Genomic DNA, 17,518 nt, shown 5'->3' with positions numbered 1-17,518 from the left:
TCAGTTGATGTGAACAAACTCATCTGAAGCTCCCTCCGTCCTGTAAAACCAGAGCGGTTATGGCGCTGTGTAACAACAGAGCAAAGGCAAGTGATTTGATGTGGATGGTTGTGTGAAGAGCAATTGGTGACTTCTTTAGCATATAACACTGACATAATATCACCATCTAAAGCTAATATGACATTTTAGCTTCACAGTTGCTTATTTCCCAGACAAGGAGCAACATTAGCTTTCATTTGGCGTCATGTATATGGAGGCTGCCCAAATAATCCTAAGTCCAATAGCAACTCTCTTTTAGCTCTGTTTTTGGTCTCCACCAACTCCTCTCTCTCCAACAAGTTCCATCCATGTGCAGTTCATCTTTTTGTGTAATTATGCAGAATTCTTCAAAAGTTAACACCTTTTGTGGCATTTCCATTTCCGGTAATTTGAAATTGCAACTCGGCACTCTCTGAGAAAATGTGAAAGCCTAAAAGTCCACAGTGGCGATTGGCAGCCATCCAGGAATGCTGATTTGAACTTTTGTTACACCTTCCCTATTCACCTGGTCTGACACCCTCAGACTACTAACGCTTTTATGGATTACCTTTTGTATATTCTCCTTATATTCACCAGCTAATCGCTAGCTTTGTCTGTCTGACTGCTGTTTGATGCTGAGCAGCTAGTGTACAGTCAGTTGTTAGAATATTTTTGCTTAAAAATTGTTGCCAGCCACTGGTAAAACTGACAAGAGTAGTGAGAGTCAACCAAAACAATGAGCTGAAAGATGCTAAAACGTTTAGCAGCAGAGAATCATGATTATACTGGTAAAGGTGACATCTTCCTGACAAAGCGCCATTTTTGTCCATTCTCATCCCTTTTCCTGTTCCTGACTATTTTCACCCACATCCCTTTCCTCGCTTCCTTGCTTCCTGTGCTGTATTATTGCTCCTCTGCCCTCCTGTCACCCTTCCCTTTTCCATCCCCCCCCCTTCTTTCCTACGACTCCCTGCTCTCTGGTCTGCGCGGCTAGATTTTCGTTGGCCCCCTTCTTTAACAGCAACACCACAGCGTGACTAACTGAGGGGGAAGCCGGTGTTAAGACGAGAGCAACAGGTGGAAAGTATAAAATTGTCAGATCGGTGCAGGCGCTGAATGGGCGAGGGTACGAGCATGCGAGCGATAACGGGAAGCGTTCATAAAAAACGCCATTGTGCGACGTTTCGTTAATGGGTGGCCACCGCCCAGTAGACTTTCACTCATCATAAAAACAGTATCAGTGCTACCCAAACAGTTTTTTTTTCCAAAATAAGTTGAGAGCTTGTTCAGACCAGCAGAAATATTCCACTCTGCTACTCAGAGCCTGGGTGGCCGTGATTAATCCTGAGACAAGTGATCCCAGTGGATGGAGATTGTGAGAAAGACAGTCAGACAGAGAGAGGGAGAGAGAGAGAGAGAGAAAATCAACAGGCTACGTGAGTCACAGTAATCCTCGTCGGATGCTGACAAAAGAAAATCCACAAGTACAGGCAAGGCAGCAGCACACTGACACACACAATACCTCAGCAAGGCAATCAGTCCACACCTAATCCACTCCCCCCGTTTATTTGTCACGCATCTACTCGCTGAAACTCCACAATAAAACTTCAAACAGGCAAGAAAATGGTATTGGAGTGAAGTCAGCCGACTGCACCGTAAAACGAGAGGGGCCTTTTTAATGTTTTGCCAGAAGACCTGAGGTTATAATATGCCTCCATTCCTGCACAATGACTGTCTGTCTGAGTGGCCGCTCACTGTCACCTTCCCCCACATGGCTCGGCTTTTAAGTCCCGCAGTGCGATTGCCGAATGCATGCAAACCCACTCAGTCCTCATTAACCCATCGCGTCGGTGCCAAGTCTCCTTTCACTCAAACCGGAGAGAGAGAGAGAGATATTGTCCTCTTTGGCAAAGTAACATGGTTGACATTGTAGCTGCACAAAAGTTGTGAGTTCTTGCGCGCAGGCTGCCGCAGAGCTGTGACTTTATTAAAGCGCGTTTTCAGTGGCGACACAAAAGGAGAAATAAGGTTTCCAGAAAGTGTCTGAGGGGAGTAATTGGCAACAGGTCCTTTCACGGTCCAGATTATTTTTCTTCCCCCTTCTTCTCTTTTACAAGCAACTTGTTGCTGTTGTAGCTTCTCCCTCTGTTTGGAGGTAATGGCAGCTGAGGCCCACATTTTTGCATGAGATAGAGAGAGTCAGGAGGAGTGGGGGAAAGGAAGGGGGTGGGGGGGAATGAGGGAGTGAATAGGTGAATGAGTGACCAAGTTTTGTGTATGTCGGACACTCTGACAGCAGACAGGTTGGCTCTTTAGCATCTCAAAGCATCTGGCCTCAATTCAGACGTGAGAGGCTGCTGGAGAGCCGGGCGACGGAAGCCTCCATTTTTCCTTTTCTCTCTTTCTCCGTCGCACACACATGTAACTGCAGAAAAACTCTATCCCTGTGGGGGCTGACAGAGAGAGAGCAGCCAGCGATCTATTGAAACTGGATGACATGAGAGTAGCGACACAGGCCTGTGAAAACACCATGTGGCATTTGGGGACACACACTGTCAATCACTTGCTCATGTATGGGGTCCAGTGTGTTGCTTTTGCAATGTGTAGCTTCATTCAATCAGTTGTCCTCTCAGTTTCATCCACAGAGAGAAACTGAAATTGCACGGACAGTCTCTGCAGGCGAATTGCTTCCCATGAGACATTTGTAAGCATGAAACTACCAGATATTTTTAAGCGGACCTCAGGACGATTTTCCGCCATGTGTGCGGCTACAAAAAGTGGGTATTTTTGACAGGAAGTGGGGACTTCTCCAGCCAAAACAAGATCTTTTCCTAAGCCTGAACAAGTGTTTTTTGAGTCTAAACTAACCAGATCATAATCACAGCGCTGTCACAGGATAAAACTGAGTTGAATTCTTACATATTGCACCTTTAAATGTTGCAGGTATGGCTGAAAATGACAACAGGAAATAAAGAAGTTTGCCAGTTCTCAGTTCTCCCCAGTCCAAATCAACCTGCAGTCGTGTACCCGGACTTGACCGCTGTTGTTCACATGACGTCATGGCTATTCGGTCTTTTCCTTTAAAAAATTAAATCAGGAACTCATCTCGTCACACAAGCTAAATAAGCTGATTAATCTCACTAGATATTTGATGCCAGCTTTTCAGGATGCTACATTTCAGTTAGCCCAAAAAAGCACTGAGTTTGTAAAGCGACACGACAGTATAGCTGAATAGCGTTCAGTCACTCGGCGTGCACAGGAGGAAACTGAGGTAACAGTAAGTGGAAAGGGGGAAGATCTGACTGACATTCCTGGTCCGTTCCAAATGTTGGATTTTCCAGGAGATTTTCCAGCCACTGACAGTTATCCAGCGGCGGTCAGTGGTCAGACCCGCAGACACTGGAAATACCAAGAATGCCAGCGGTAGAGACACAGGGATTAGTCTGGCCGGTGGACTACTGTTTGTCAGGATCAATGACCACCTCAGCCTTAACTCCTCGAGTTGATACAGTCGTTTGGGCAGCTATGATTTCTTATCAGCGTAGGTGCGGGTCGTTCTGTCCTCATTGGAGAATATTCTGGTAACTCCTGGCTGTTCTGACTTCTTATTGCCCTAAATGAGGAGAGAAGAGTAAGGTTTTCCCTCCTAAGCTTCCCTTCCTCCTCCCCCCTGCTGCTCCGGGCTGTATGAACAGCGGAGGGCCATTGTTTCAGTTTAACAGAGGGCAGAGAGCAGAGAGAAGGGGACCTGTTATCTCACACCGAAGGCAACAACAGTCTGACTGACAATGTGACCCATAATGTGAGGCAGAGCGAGGAGGGGAAGGGGGCAGCGTCAGGACTGGCAGAGAGCGCTTCACGTACTACCAGACTTCAGTGAGGAAAAGTAGGCCACGATATCCGAAATGTCTCCGCAAAAGGTGTGACAGCTTCGGTGTGAAATCACTGATCATAGCTGAACCTGAATATAACACACACAATGCCACACACACACACACACACATAAAAAACACACACACACACACCGCTACTAAAAACAGCCAGGCAAATGAGTTTCACAGCAGCTATTACATAAGCAGCGACGCCTCAGTTTTAACTGTGCCAGCCTCGATGTATAATTCACTTGCACTCATCTGAGAAAATATCTGACAGGGCAAAGAAGCACATGTGCAGACACAGTCAGACGCACTGTCCGTGCCGCTGTAAACTCCAGAAAGATGGAGGTGGGGGGTGGGGAGACTGGCATGGAAAACACTCATTCAGCAAACTGAGGAGAAGCCAGGCCGACTTCTAATCTCTCGCTGTCTCTCGGTCTTCCTGTGTTTCTGTCTCCCTCCTCGGTGTCTCACCATGCTGCTCAGCGAGAGGCTTTGCATAAATACCTGGCAACGACATTTAGCTCAACGGGACCGCTTGAGGATAAGTCGGAATCGAACGCGGTTTCGGAACTTCCGCCGAATCTTTTCGCGTAGTTTGCTCGATGACGAACGAAGGCATATTTGTGAGGTCATATGTTCTGTTTTTATTGCACTCACTCGCACGGAGATTCTGCTTTCGTCACACATTCTGTCACCGCCCTGCGGATTCATCAACCACACAACATCCTCCTCACTGGACAGCTGTCCTACAGCTGCAGAAGTCAAAACACTACATTTGAAATGTTAGTGATTACACTTTATTGTTAAGCAAATATCAACTCAATAAATTGCAGATGTGTCTGCTCTCACAATGCACTTAAAGTTTGCTGAACTGTTGCTGTTGGCGGTAGGAGGAGAACGCGTCTCTCTCAAGTTCTGAAAGGCCAAAAGTTCTTACTTCAACATAATGGACATTCAATATTTTACAAAGAGCGAGGCACCTATCGCCCCTTTGTCCTGAGCACCCACCTGCAAATATGGTATTTCTCAGTGGTTTCGTCGTGTATCAACAGTGTTTTTCTTTTCTTTGCGGATGCCTTTAGTGTCAGAAAGAGACACAAAAGACTATAGATCCTTTACACAGCCTGTCAAAGCCAAAAAATCCATTATCCTCTCCGTTCAGTATAAAAGGCACGACCATGGACGACCTAGCAGCAGTTAGCAGCAAACTCCAAGAAGAGCGGCAACCGAAAATGTCTGCACACTGGGGAGAAAACGACGTACGTGACCTGTTCAGGGTTCAGGACCAGAGACAAGATCAACTGACATATAACAGGGATGATACATTTTAGTTTAGGTCATGTTATACCACTGTTTTTATTCAGAAAGTCGTACGTTACATGTATGTGAACGTCACACTGGACGCCAACACATGACAACTCTTCTGCTTGCTGAACACCAGCATGTTTTCTAAAAATAACATACAGGAGCTGCATTATGCTGTCGCTGGTTATCAGCATGAAAAAGTGTCTTGGATGGGTCGCTATTGCACAAGTTATGTGAAAAAAGGGGCTGAAGAGAGAACTTGAATGAAAGATTTGTTAGATGTGGAGCCAGATCCATAATGGAGCCGGCTATCAGAACATAACCCTAAAAGGAAGAGGACGAAAAAGGAAAAGTGTTAAAAAAAAAAGGTCTCATTTCGATTCATTTGGAGCTACTTTACTATCTTTAAATACTGTGGACACACACGCAGGAGGCATGAGTCAACACGGCTGGAAAGGGTTACGTATGTAACCTGCAGCACGTGACACACATTTACCTCATTTGTTTTGCTCGGAGCTGATGAGGTAACCCTCAACCTTGTCCTCGCCCCCCCTCGATCTCCCCTCCACGTCACCCCTCCAGTGAAACTTGACGTTAACGTCTCGACACCTGCCCGCTTACAGCCGCCGTGTTTATGGAGTGAAACGTCACTCCTCCTAAAACTCGGCCACAATCCAGCAATCCGGGTAATTACAGCCCTCTCTCCGGCGTGCTCTCAAACGAAACCTCAACATGACACGGTCAAACAGACAGCTACTACAAAGAGCCGAGCGAGCGGACGGCCCCTCTAACTGCTCCGACTATAAACACATCTGCTGACACATCACTCGCGGGCCATAACAAAGTTGATGAGAAACTACAATATGTGGCCCAGGGCGCACGATGAGTCTTGTAATTACACGCGTCGGGAAGACAGAGGAGAAGCAGTGTGTCTCTCGGAGTGCCTCGTCATCGAAAGAATCACAAAGATTCTCTTTGAGTCTTCGGGGTGAAAACACGTTTGGTGCGGTCACACTCCTGAGATGCGGCCTAATCGTCTGGTGCCTCATGATCTTCAGCGTGAGCGTGCGTGCAGACAGACTGAACAACACCTTCCTCCTCCTCCTCCTCCTCCTCCTCCTTCTCCTCCTCTTTCCTGCTCCAGGCCAACTGTCCAGAGGCTGGGACAGCTTTTCTAAGAGGCTGACATTTCAAATCAATACCCTCAACAGTCTGTAATGAGCAGATTAACCAGGGTCAGGATTAGAGAACCTGGGCGCCAAAAACTCCTCATCCCACCTCAACAGATCCGAGCTGTTTCTGCTTGTGCGGGACAAAAGTCTCCAGATTCCCCGAGAACAGCTAGAAAAACTAACTTAAAGCCAATGCCAGTCAGTTACTCACGAAACCAGGCATCTGACCAATCAGATCTCAGTTTAAGCACATCTTAGAGGTCCTCATCGACCTTCTGTCTTTCCTGAACTCGTTTCCAATCCTGCTGAAATCAGTGTTTTCCCCTCTGAATGTGGCTGCCGAGCAACTTTTGTCCAAACTCTTTCCGTTACACACCTTCTATTACTGGCGTTTCCGCAACTGACACCCTCTTAAGTGGCTTCACACTGGCCCCAGGCACTCGTGAATGCAGTTTACCTCGAGCAAATTTCATGTTAACGAAGCCAAACTGGGGATAAGAAGCGGGGTAAAGAGAGAGAGAGGGGGAGAGAGAGTTTGGAGAATTTAAGGCACACACTTCTGCAGACACAAACGCTCTCTCTCCACACTCACCCCAGTTGGAGCCCTGCATCGCTGCCTCCACTTGTCTCCGTCTCTCTTGGAAAAAAAAAAAAAAAAAAAAAGTGAAAAATCACTCCAGTCTCAGATTTTCCTCTTCTCTCCTTGTCTACCTCTTCTCCACAACACTCCAGCTTCCTGCCGTTGCCTCTGCTCCGCACCAGGACCTCATATCCCCAAACACGAGGACCTTCAAATGGAAGCCCCCTTATTTTCCTGTCCTGTCCTCCTCCTCCTCCTCCTCTCTCTTCTCACTTCACTCCACTGTTCCTCTTCTCAGCTTTCCTTCCCTGCTGTCTGCCTTAGCACCGCCTCCCCCTCCTCCTCCTCCTCCTCCTCCTTCTCATTCCTCCCTCAACTCTCTCACTTTTGTCTGCCAGCCCCCTGCCTCTAGCTTCCCTCTTTTAACACACACACACACACACACACACACACACACACACACACACACACACACACACACACACACACACACACAACCCTCCTCTGCCTCTCTCTCCTCCCCCTTCTCCTTTTAGCCCGAGCTTCATCCATCCCCTTCTTCTCTTTCACACGCTGCATCGACACAATTCTGCGTCAGACTGAACAATTTCTTTTCTTTTTTTTTTTTCCAGTTGCCTCTCACTACTTCGTTTTGGTTGATGTGTGTGAAAGCAGCCGTCGGGGGAACCTCTTATCCTCAATTTTCAGAATCTATCCTCGGGCTATGTAACAGCACAGTAACACCCAGTTGTGCAATTATCAAAGAACACTGAATACATCAAGAGCCGCAGCCGCTACGGAGAGGGGGGGTGGTGGGTCAACTCACTCAGATGGGGGTAAATTACATAACATGCCTCTGCTCATCGTCGCACACTCCCCGCGCTCCATTGTGAGGAAGAAGGTGCGCAAGGATCGAATGAGTGGCGTGCTGAAGCTGTCGAGGCAGATTCTTTTCATTGTCAATAAATAAGTGGATTGTTTCTACAATTCAATTTGGTTCAATGGCTCCTAACCTTGATGGACCCCCGTCCACCTGTGATCTCTCTGCACATGTTTTGGCCTCAGTGTGGACATGAGTTGTCAAGAGCATGAACAGTGAGATCTTTCCTTCTCAGGACGCTTCTCTTAAAATAACTTTTGCATTTATAGGAGATCAAAGCATCTATTGTTCTATGCGTTCTGCCCCACCGACAGCCCAAAACCCAAGGTCGTTACATTTAAAGTGACATGAAACAAAGAAGAGACTGAAACGTCTCAACAACAGCTGGAGGACGGATGTAACGACTACAGTCATCCCCTGAGCTTTCCTCTAATGCCACAAAGAAGGGTTGACTTTTTTCAACGTTCTAATTTTCAGTTTGTCCAGTACTTTTGACAAAATATGGCAAAATGAATGTCAGCTAACACACCAAACAAAGATCGGTGACACGGAGACTTAAAATACTTCAGCACACAGGGGTTGACACGCAGCAAAGCCCTCTGATCCCTAGGCAGCTGTGGTGAGGTGAGCTCAGTTTCCCTCCTGCATCCCTGCTGTGCTTTACTGTTTCAAAAATCAAAAAAAAAAAAAAAAAAAATGCAGCGTTTCCTGATGTTACTGCTTTTAAATAACTACCCAGCAGGGGACTTTTATTGTGATGTATTTTGAGGAAATAAACCATGTTGGTTTAATCAGCGGGGCTTTGTTCTCGGCTATTCTTCGATAGCACTGAGGGGTCCAATTAGTAATCAGTTAAAGGCGCACCATCAGGCACATACCCCTGCTGTAAAAGAAAATGCAAATCCCTGTCACGAGTCAAACTGAGTCAAGCCGAGCCAGCACATGCGTATGGAAAACACCAACCGTCATTTTGAGCATGTTAGCAGACCGATGTTGGCATTTTACTCAAAGCACAGCTGTGCATGAGCGCGGCCTCGCTGGCATGGCTGCAAACGATTATCAGAACAGTTAAACTGTTCTATTGTTTTTCCGTTTATTCTTCATTTGATTTATCCATTAATTGTGTAAGCACCACGCTATTTATAAATCACACACACACACACACAAACCACACTAACTACTTTAGGTTTATTGTTGTGTGCTTCCATGGAAAACCAGTAGGAGGGCTGAGTAATGCTGGAGGACAAGGGTTTGTGTGTGTGTGTATGTGCGTGTGTGTGTATGTGTGTCTTTTCTCTCTCTTTACTGGAACTTCCCTGTACCTCCTTCTGAGTCCCACGGCGGTCTAACAAGTGAGAAGAAAGTTCACTTCTGCTCTCTGACTTGGCACTTTACTGCCATTAACGCAGCCCACCTCTCCACGCTGAAAATACAACACCAGAAAGCTTTTGAGTCTTCTGTGTGTGTGTGTGTGTGTGTGTGAGACAGTGAGCGTGTGTGTATCTGTGTGTGAGTCAGCGAGAGCTTCTCTTTCAGCCTGCAAACAGGTAACAATAATAACTTACTTAGGAGGGATTTGGAGGAAGGAAGGGGAAAGATTTAAAGGGAAGAAGAATACTCACGTCTTTTCAGTATTAAACATGATAAACCGACATTCACTGACTTTTTGGCCACTTGGGGGCAGTGCAACAAGCTGTGATTTGACATGATGGTAATATTATTGCGTGTCTTTTATATATCGTGGCCCCCTGCCCTGCAATGATTTAAATGTTTCCCCCACTCCAACACACCTGATTCAAACAAATGGGTCGTTGTCAGACTTCAGCTGAGCCTAATACTGAGCTGATCATTTGAATCAGGCATGTTGGAGACATCTAAAACACTGGGTTAATGTGCTAGCAAACAATTCAGCTGAATTCAGCGTCGTTATTATTCGTTTGAAGTCGTCTGTGTTGCCACCTGAAGAATCCAAGTCAAATCAATTACCTTTTAGCTTTGTGTTTGTCTTTATCAACCCCGTAGGGAAATGTCTGGCTCTTCAGCTGTTCAGCTAATGACCTCAAGCGCGTCAGCAACAAGGAGGTGCTCTGACTCTGTAATGTTGTTGATGTTTAAAGCTACATTATGTAGAAATCCCCCCCACCCCAACAAACTACAAACCAAAGTCATTACATCATAACAATGTGCTGAACATGTGTATGTTGAAGTAAACATGGATGTTACGCTATGATGCTACCCTCTTATATACTGTTGTTTCAGCTCACATCACACGTGTGCCCCTGGCTTCTATGTGCCTGGATTTTGTGACTGATTAAATGCCACACGGGAGCTACATTTCTCACAGCGCAACCCAGCATCCGAATACTGATTCTGACACTGAATACTATGGCTGCGGTACAGGCTTCAAAAGCTTTTGTCCCATTGTGCCAACAACAAATAACTTGATAATTCCATAACAATTTGATGACAAGTTAAACATCAGAATTTTTCACCACAGACACATCAAGCTAATTATGTTGTCAAAAATCAATTCTGAATACATCCTATTTACATTTTTTTTGCAGTAATGATACAGTGGTACTTTTCTGTTGTTTTTAATTTCTGTAAGACACTGTGAGCTACTTTTCTGCATGAAAAGCACCATACAAATAAAGATTGATTGATACTAGCAGCTTTTTTCACTCTTCTGTCATTTCTTCCCTATGGAATATCAACATGTTTCTATGTATTATATTGAAGTTAGTCATTAAATTATCATGAGAACACTACAAGTTCATATACTGCTGCAACACTCGATAAGATACGTACTGCTCGTCTTTTTAAATCTGATATCAGTGATGGATGAGGTGACATCGGGTCGTAACAAATCCTCTCTCTTTACTTACAATCGGAAGTAAAGGGACAAGAGCAATAATGGAGCAAATGGAAAAAAAATGTCTCAATCTACTGGCGCTTCTGAGCAGCTTCCTACTGCTGCAGTTAAGTTAAAGCCCTTAAAACCAAAACAAAGAGCTGAAAGAAGCCAAAATGCTCTGAGGGGAGCTGGACAATCAGGAGATCATAGTGTTTTTGACCTTGTCTACATTAAAATATGGGTTACTGCTGCTTCAACTTGTGTCAAATAAAATAAGGACTTATACTGAATCCTTTGTATTTTGAAAGTGACCTTGCTGGGGAAGGCGGTGGGCATCGTTGTGGGACAGCTAATGAGGGAAATGGACAGCTGGGCTGGGACAGGCTGAGCCGGACTGGAGGAAAGACAGAAGCAGACGAGACAGCAGATCTGTAACGGAGACGGTGGAAAGAAGAGAGGAAGACAGCTGCCGCTTTGTCGACCACACATTATTATCACCCCGCATAACACACAAACACCACCCTTCACTGTGAGGCCTTAAGCCGAGAAAAAAATAACATGGCGCTAATGTCAGTGTTCAGAGCTGTGTGGCTGCTCGACAACAAAACAAACAAAAACTTTTGTTGTCCACTGAGTCAGACACTACAGGGTTTAAAGGAGGGAACACTATGTATTATGTGTTGTGAAACAGGGAGTGTGGAGAAAATTAGATTTGTAGCAGAGGTAGGCAAACACACCCTCCGTGACTCCTCTGCCGTCACCCTGCTGCCGTATGGAACAACACGGGCTCAGCCGCAAATTCCTGCCCCCCTTGACCCCTCATCTCCTCCTCCTCCTCCTCCTCTACTCCCTCCTCCCCGTGTCACACACTCCAACTGCCATCCATCTCCAAAACCCCAATCCCTGACCGGACACTTCAAAGTGGGAGGCCAAGACCCCCATTACCATAAATGTGTGTGTGTTTCTGTGTGACAAAGCGACCACGGCGGGTCACTCCAAACTGAGCCCACGCCACCAAGTCGGACCATTGATCAATGTCCCAGACTCCCCGAAAGACAGCAGAGGAAAAAAGAACAACACGGAAAGGGCGGGAGAGAGAGAGAACAAGAGAAGTAGGAAGAGTGGGGGACGTCTGAGTCAGCACATATTGAAGGTCAGCGTCGTCAGAGAAGGGTTTTGTCTGCAGAGTTTTTTTGTGTGTGTGTGTGTGTGTGTGTGTGTGTGTGTGTGTGTGTGTGTGTGCACGCGTGTGCTTCTTTACCTCAGAGTGTCGCCCAGTGTGCTCCTCCTGGAGGTCTGGGGGAGACGGGGAAATGGCACAGAGTTCTCATCACAGGACCTCGCGCCTCGGTCAGCCTCTCCTTCTGCACTCTGACCCGAAGGAAAAACAAAGAGTGTTAATGTTGATCTGTTGGCAGCATTAACATCATAATAAAAACACTGTAATGACCGCTTTTTTTTGGCCACATGGGGGCAGGAGCATCGACATTTCAAGCAAGCAGCCGCTTATTTGCACGTCCAGTGGCTACAATGCAGCAATGTTGTCCTGTCTATTGCTGCATGACAAACATGAGTTAAATATTCACTTTCTTTTTGCTCCTGTGCAAAACATCTCACTCTTTTAGCTCTTAAATGCTCCAATATATCAACTGGCTAGTCCCCAACTGCTGTGGCAGGTGGGTTTTTGGAGCTTTTTCACTAAAAACAGCTGCCGATGATGACGCCATGAGAGCAGCGGGAGTGAAACAGAGCGATACAGTAAAGCAGCTGAACAGCTTAACAATGAGCTGAAATTACGGACTGTCGCAGTATTGATCAGTGGCCTGACACTTCAACATACAATAGTGTGAAAATGACACACCAAAGTGACGGAAACCATGACTGCTGAAAAAAATGGCATTATTCAATGTTTAGTTAGGCCAATCAATTCCCATCTGCTAAAACAGAGGGGGAAGGGTTTATGAACTATACTGCACACAGCCACCACAGGGCGATCAAGTCTTTTTGGTTTCACTTTTAATGAGCTATCATGTCATCCATCTATAAATATAGCCAATGGGCTCATGTGATAATTATTGATAGGTTCATCACTCATGGTTACGGAGCCAAACATGAACTGAAGTGTCCCTGGAGACCTTTGTTGCATTCCCAAACATCCCAGAAGACTGACTTATTTTAAGCTTTCCATGGTGACAACCAGTGACAGAAAAGGGAAAGAGTTTTGACGATGTTATAGTCAAAACTCAACAGTAATAATAATGCTAATATATGAGTATACAACCCTTTTCAAAACAAAGTTACAAAGCATTTTAGGCAGCTGATATATTTAGAGGTCTATCCAAAGCCAGACAATTAGTTAGATGTAAGCCAAACTTTAAGTCTTTCCTGACACAACTGGTGCCTGAACAACCATACACATGCAATGAAAAATAATACCAAAAACACCAAGCATCAAATGATCCCAACGTGAAAATACAATATAATGTGTCTCAAGCTTCTAAACGAGGCTACAAATGGCAAAGGACCAACAACGACCAAACAGCGACTCATTAAAAGAGGAAAAATGCAGAAAGGAGGAGGACATGGGCAGTCGAGCTTGGTGATACTGTATGCTGACTTACATAATATCCCGAATCAGCTTATATTGTGTTTTCCTGTCTTTCTACAAGTTAATCAGAACAAATCTCTGAGCTGAGCTGAGAGCAGTGGGAAAAAAAGCCTGAAAAAAAAGTGTGTCAATATCTTATGGTAACTTTACAGTATAAATTATAGCGGAAGGTTTTAGTCAAGAGGAACCGTGTAACATAAGCTCGGGATTTATCTTCTTTCCAAAAATGCTAATTCAGCCTCCCTACTTCATTTATGCTTTTTTTATCATCTGATCTCACCCCTTCTTTCTCTTCGCTTCCTCCCCACCACCTCTCCACTCTCTATACAAGCAGCCGATGAGGTAATCAGTCAGCTTGTTACAGTCTGATAAGTGATACGATACCATTATTGATTTTGGCCCCAGTGTCCCAGTGCAGGGGTCAGTCCTGCCACATTGCCTGGCTGCCAGGCCCGGCTTTCGAGCTGCTTTTAGGAGCCACGAACAGATGCTGACCGAGCTCTTTTGCAGCTTTTGCCACAGAGGGATGGACTGTAGGAACACATGGTCTGTCACGCTAACAGATTTGTGTTGGCTGAAAACATCAATTGGTTCCCACATGATCGGAGTGCATACCTGTTTTAATGACATTACCCCAGACCATAACGTTTCAGAGAAACGTCAGAGTGCCTTGTTTTCCTGTACACAAAACAACGCGAGTTCAACCTTTACTCCAGCCCCTATCAAACGTCATCGGCTGTACAGACGCTACAAGAATGCTAATTTCATTTGGACAACAGAACATAATACAAAACCTTTTAAACTATATCAATACAATCCATTTTACGCTGACAAATGAAAGCATAAAACATGATTATTGATTAACCTCTAGATTTCCTTACAGCTCGGAGATAGCTGACGTCTATAAGAAGCTCAAACAAACATGCAATGAAATCTCATGCTGATCCGTCAACAGAAAGTCTTACAAATTATGTAAGTCCATTTCCATGAAATCTGGAGGTCAGCTAGGCTTTGCTGTTCAGGTTGGACTGATTAAAGTGGCAATCAGGATCTGGGATTTCCGCTATTAGATGATTATTGTGTTCAGCCATTTGAGGCCTGAGTTGACGGCCACCTGCCTCATAGTTGTTGCAATGAACTCCAGTGAGACACGGGCCTGATCATATGAAGATAATCAGTGGGTAAAGACAACATGTCCTAACAGAGACCCCCCAGGAGGACAGATGGTCAGGGTCTTCCCTGAGGGATGGATGGGGGAGGGGGGGGATGCTGAGATACCAGGGTGGAGGTTAAGTTTATTCATACCCCCACCCTCTCTAAATAGTCAGGGGATCAATAGGATTTTTCTTTAGCCACCATGAATGTTTGTATAAAATTTCACAATCCATCCAACAGCTGTTCAGACATTTCAGTCTGGAACAAACTACAGAGACAATAATTAAAAGTGTCACAATTCAAATTCTTAATTGAAAATTGACCGAAATGAGCTTGCAATTTCAATTATCATTTTTGTCATTTTGTTTATTTCTATTTCTTCAACCCCGCCTACTACAGAGGCTCTCTCATACAATTATCCTGAGTGTACGAAGATGATCAACTGACTGATACCAGAGGTTACTCAAGGCCTTGATCACAGATCGTTTATTGTTTGGTTTGGGAAGAGTGTTTGCTCGAGACAGATTTAAGAAAACTGAACTTTTTAACAAACTGCATTTCTATATTTTGTGGTTTATTGTGAAATCTCCAATGGGTGGTCTACAGTAAGTTATGGGTGAATTCATTGTCAGATGATAGCCGACCGGTTCAGAGATCACAACATGATCTGCCTTATTTACTGTCCACATGGACTGGTTACCTAAATGCAACCAAAGCTGCTCAAAAGTTTTTCGTCAGCACCACTCAGACTAAAGCTGGAACCCAGAACGTGCCCACTACCAGAATCATGTCCACTGCCAATATGTTCTGCATCCATATTCATATGTCTGTTTACAGAAGGTTATATCAACAGTGATTGGCAAATAGAGGCCCATGTACTGAATTGTATGTGCGCACACACACACACACATACACACACACGGCACACACACAATCACATGTATTGTGCATGCACGTATAAATACACAGATCTGACCTCAGCATGATTATGGTCAGCTTTACATCTTTTTCATTTTCATAAAATCCACCTTGAGGCCAAAAGACCTGACCTGTGATGCTGTAATGATCTCTGCAGCTAATGCACACACACACACACACACACGTCTTTCCATGCACTCTCTCTAATCAACAGATGACATCTCACCCTGTATGATGGGCTGATGTGAACCCATGGGTGCAGATTAGATGGAGATTTTTAATCCTTTAGATCACTGGTGGATAGATTACATCGCTATGGCAACATATGTCCTCACTGCAGGGACCCACACTTTAAGTGAGGACAACGACACCACGATTTGAGGTCGCACTCCCACAGGGTGCTGCAGTATTAACTTCAGCTCTGGGGTGTTATTAAGGTTATGCAGCCCGTTCGCTGTGGCTCCACTTTGTTAATCACTGTGCTGCTAACGTTACAGTGATTGGGTTACTCCAGGACTCTGCTGTGTTTCGCTGCTGTACTGATGAGGGTGGAGGAAAGGAGGGTGAAGGAGAAAGGAGCTGCCGTCACACGAAAGGCGTGGCTAAATCTGAGCCAAGGTGACTCCTGCAGAATGAACCCAGGGAGGGAAATGTTCTGCTGAGTCCTGAAAGAATGACAAACACAGGAACATATATTGTAGACAAATCTAGGGGTTGAAGAGAAGACTAAACTTATCATCTGTTGTGTTATGCGACCTTATAGTGCCACATCAATATACCGTATGGTGATATAATGCCTATTATGAGAAGCAGTTTCAAAACAAAATGAGTAGGGATGCAATTAAACTGCCATGATTAATCACTTCAAAATATAGTGAAAGTCCAGCGTGACATCCTCACGTCTTCTTTTGTCAGAACAACAGTCTAAAACCAAGATATATCAAATTCATGTGAAACAGAGAAAAGCTACATTTTGGATATACACATTAAGACTGGTCAAAAGGAGATAAACTCCTGATGTATGCAATGCTGTAAAAAAAAACAAAAACTAAATGGACATTTACAAAATGGAGAAGATAACAGCATCTGTCAATTATAAATCAGAACATTTTGCTTCCCGCCGGCAAAAATGGGTTTTCTATGTGAAGCCCTATAGGCCTGATTTTAGTTTTACCAACCAATTATAAGGTTACAAAGAAAATATCACTTCATGGTTCTCTTTTTCTGTCTGTCTGTCTGTTACTCAAATATCTCCAGAAGCACTCATCCAATCTGCACACTTGGTAGGTTTTGCTGCTGACGACCCAAGTAAGGACAGTGTCCAATCTGGTGCAATTTGGAGACACAACACGTTCAACACTAATACATTTTTTATAAATCGCGAACACAGCTCTGTGTAGCAGTGCTTTGGCTGCTTGGCTCTGCAGACTGAAGCTGGGCCCGAACTTGATCCCTCTAACATGATCTCATGGGGAAGCAGACTTGACAGAACAGAATTTAGATCACTGTGGTGCAAAAGCTTGCTGTGGTAACATGCAGTGAGAAAAAAAACAAAAAAAAAACAAAATCAGAATGCTAAATGAGTGGATGATGTGGGAGATGCTGTCAACACAGGTTTCCTGAAGGTGAGATTTGAAGTCTCTGTCAGCAGTAGTATGCTGGCTAATGTTAAAATTGTTTATCAGCACCAGGAGCTGTCACAAGCACACATACGCAAACACCTAGAAGCAAGCTCTAATGAAGCAAGCTGCAATCCAAGGAACAAAACTGGCAGGCAACAAAAACAGACGGAGCAAACAGGCGAAAATCTGACAACTGCCTAACTAAGTGCAAAAATACAAAAACTAAACAGAATGCAAACCAAAGAAGAGCTGGAAACACAAGAGAGGGCTGGCAACAGACACCGGAAAGGCAAGAGACACATGACTGATGTGCGGACACAGACACACAAACTGACACATATAAAAGGCCTACTGACCAGATCAAACACAGGTGAACACAGAAAAAGAAAAAGACAGGAAGTGGAAAGTCATGACAACACACTTGAGGACATGAGTGTCTAAAGTGTTTGTAACAAGATACCCAGACCATGACAGAAAAGTACTGGTTTAAGTAATTTATCAAGCAAAAATGCCTGAAATTCTCCAGCT

General features: G+C 44.8%; 1 protein-coding gene across 6 annotated transcripts in view; it reads right to left on the bottom strand.

The window, feature by feature from the left end:
- Positions 1-17,518, bottom strand: part of LOC119034002 (leucine zipper putative tumor suppressor 2 homolog) — a 49,184-nt gene that overhangs the window by 13,913 nt on the left and 17,753 nt on the right. The window contains exons 2-3 of one of the 6 annotated variants that reach the window (XM_037124684.1): positions 11,949-12,058; positions 9,156-9,256 (exon numbers count right to left, since the gene is read on the bottom strand). The gene's annotated coding sequence lies outside the window, so the exon portion shown is untranslated. Of the gene's footprint in view, positions 1-6,965; positions 7,266-9,155; positions 9,257-10,999; positions 11,082-11,948; positions 12,059-17,518 lie in introns of those variants that run through there. The other 5 variants (XM_037124687.1, XM_037124685.1, XM_037124688.1 and 2 more) reach the window with 5 other exon arrangements.

This window comes from Acanthopagrus latus, chromosome 15, assembly GCF_904848185.1.
Source record: "Acanthopagrus latus isolate v.2019 chromosome 15, fAcaLat1.1, whole genome shotgun sequence".
Lineage (NCBI taxonomy): Eukaryota > Metazoa > Chordata > Actinopteri > Spariformes > Sparidae > Acanthopagrus > Acanthopagrus latus.
The sequence above is the reverse complement of the archived record's forward strand: the minus strand, read 5'-3'. Positions and strand labels throughout refer to the sequence as shown.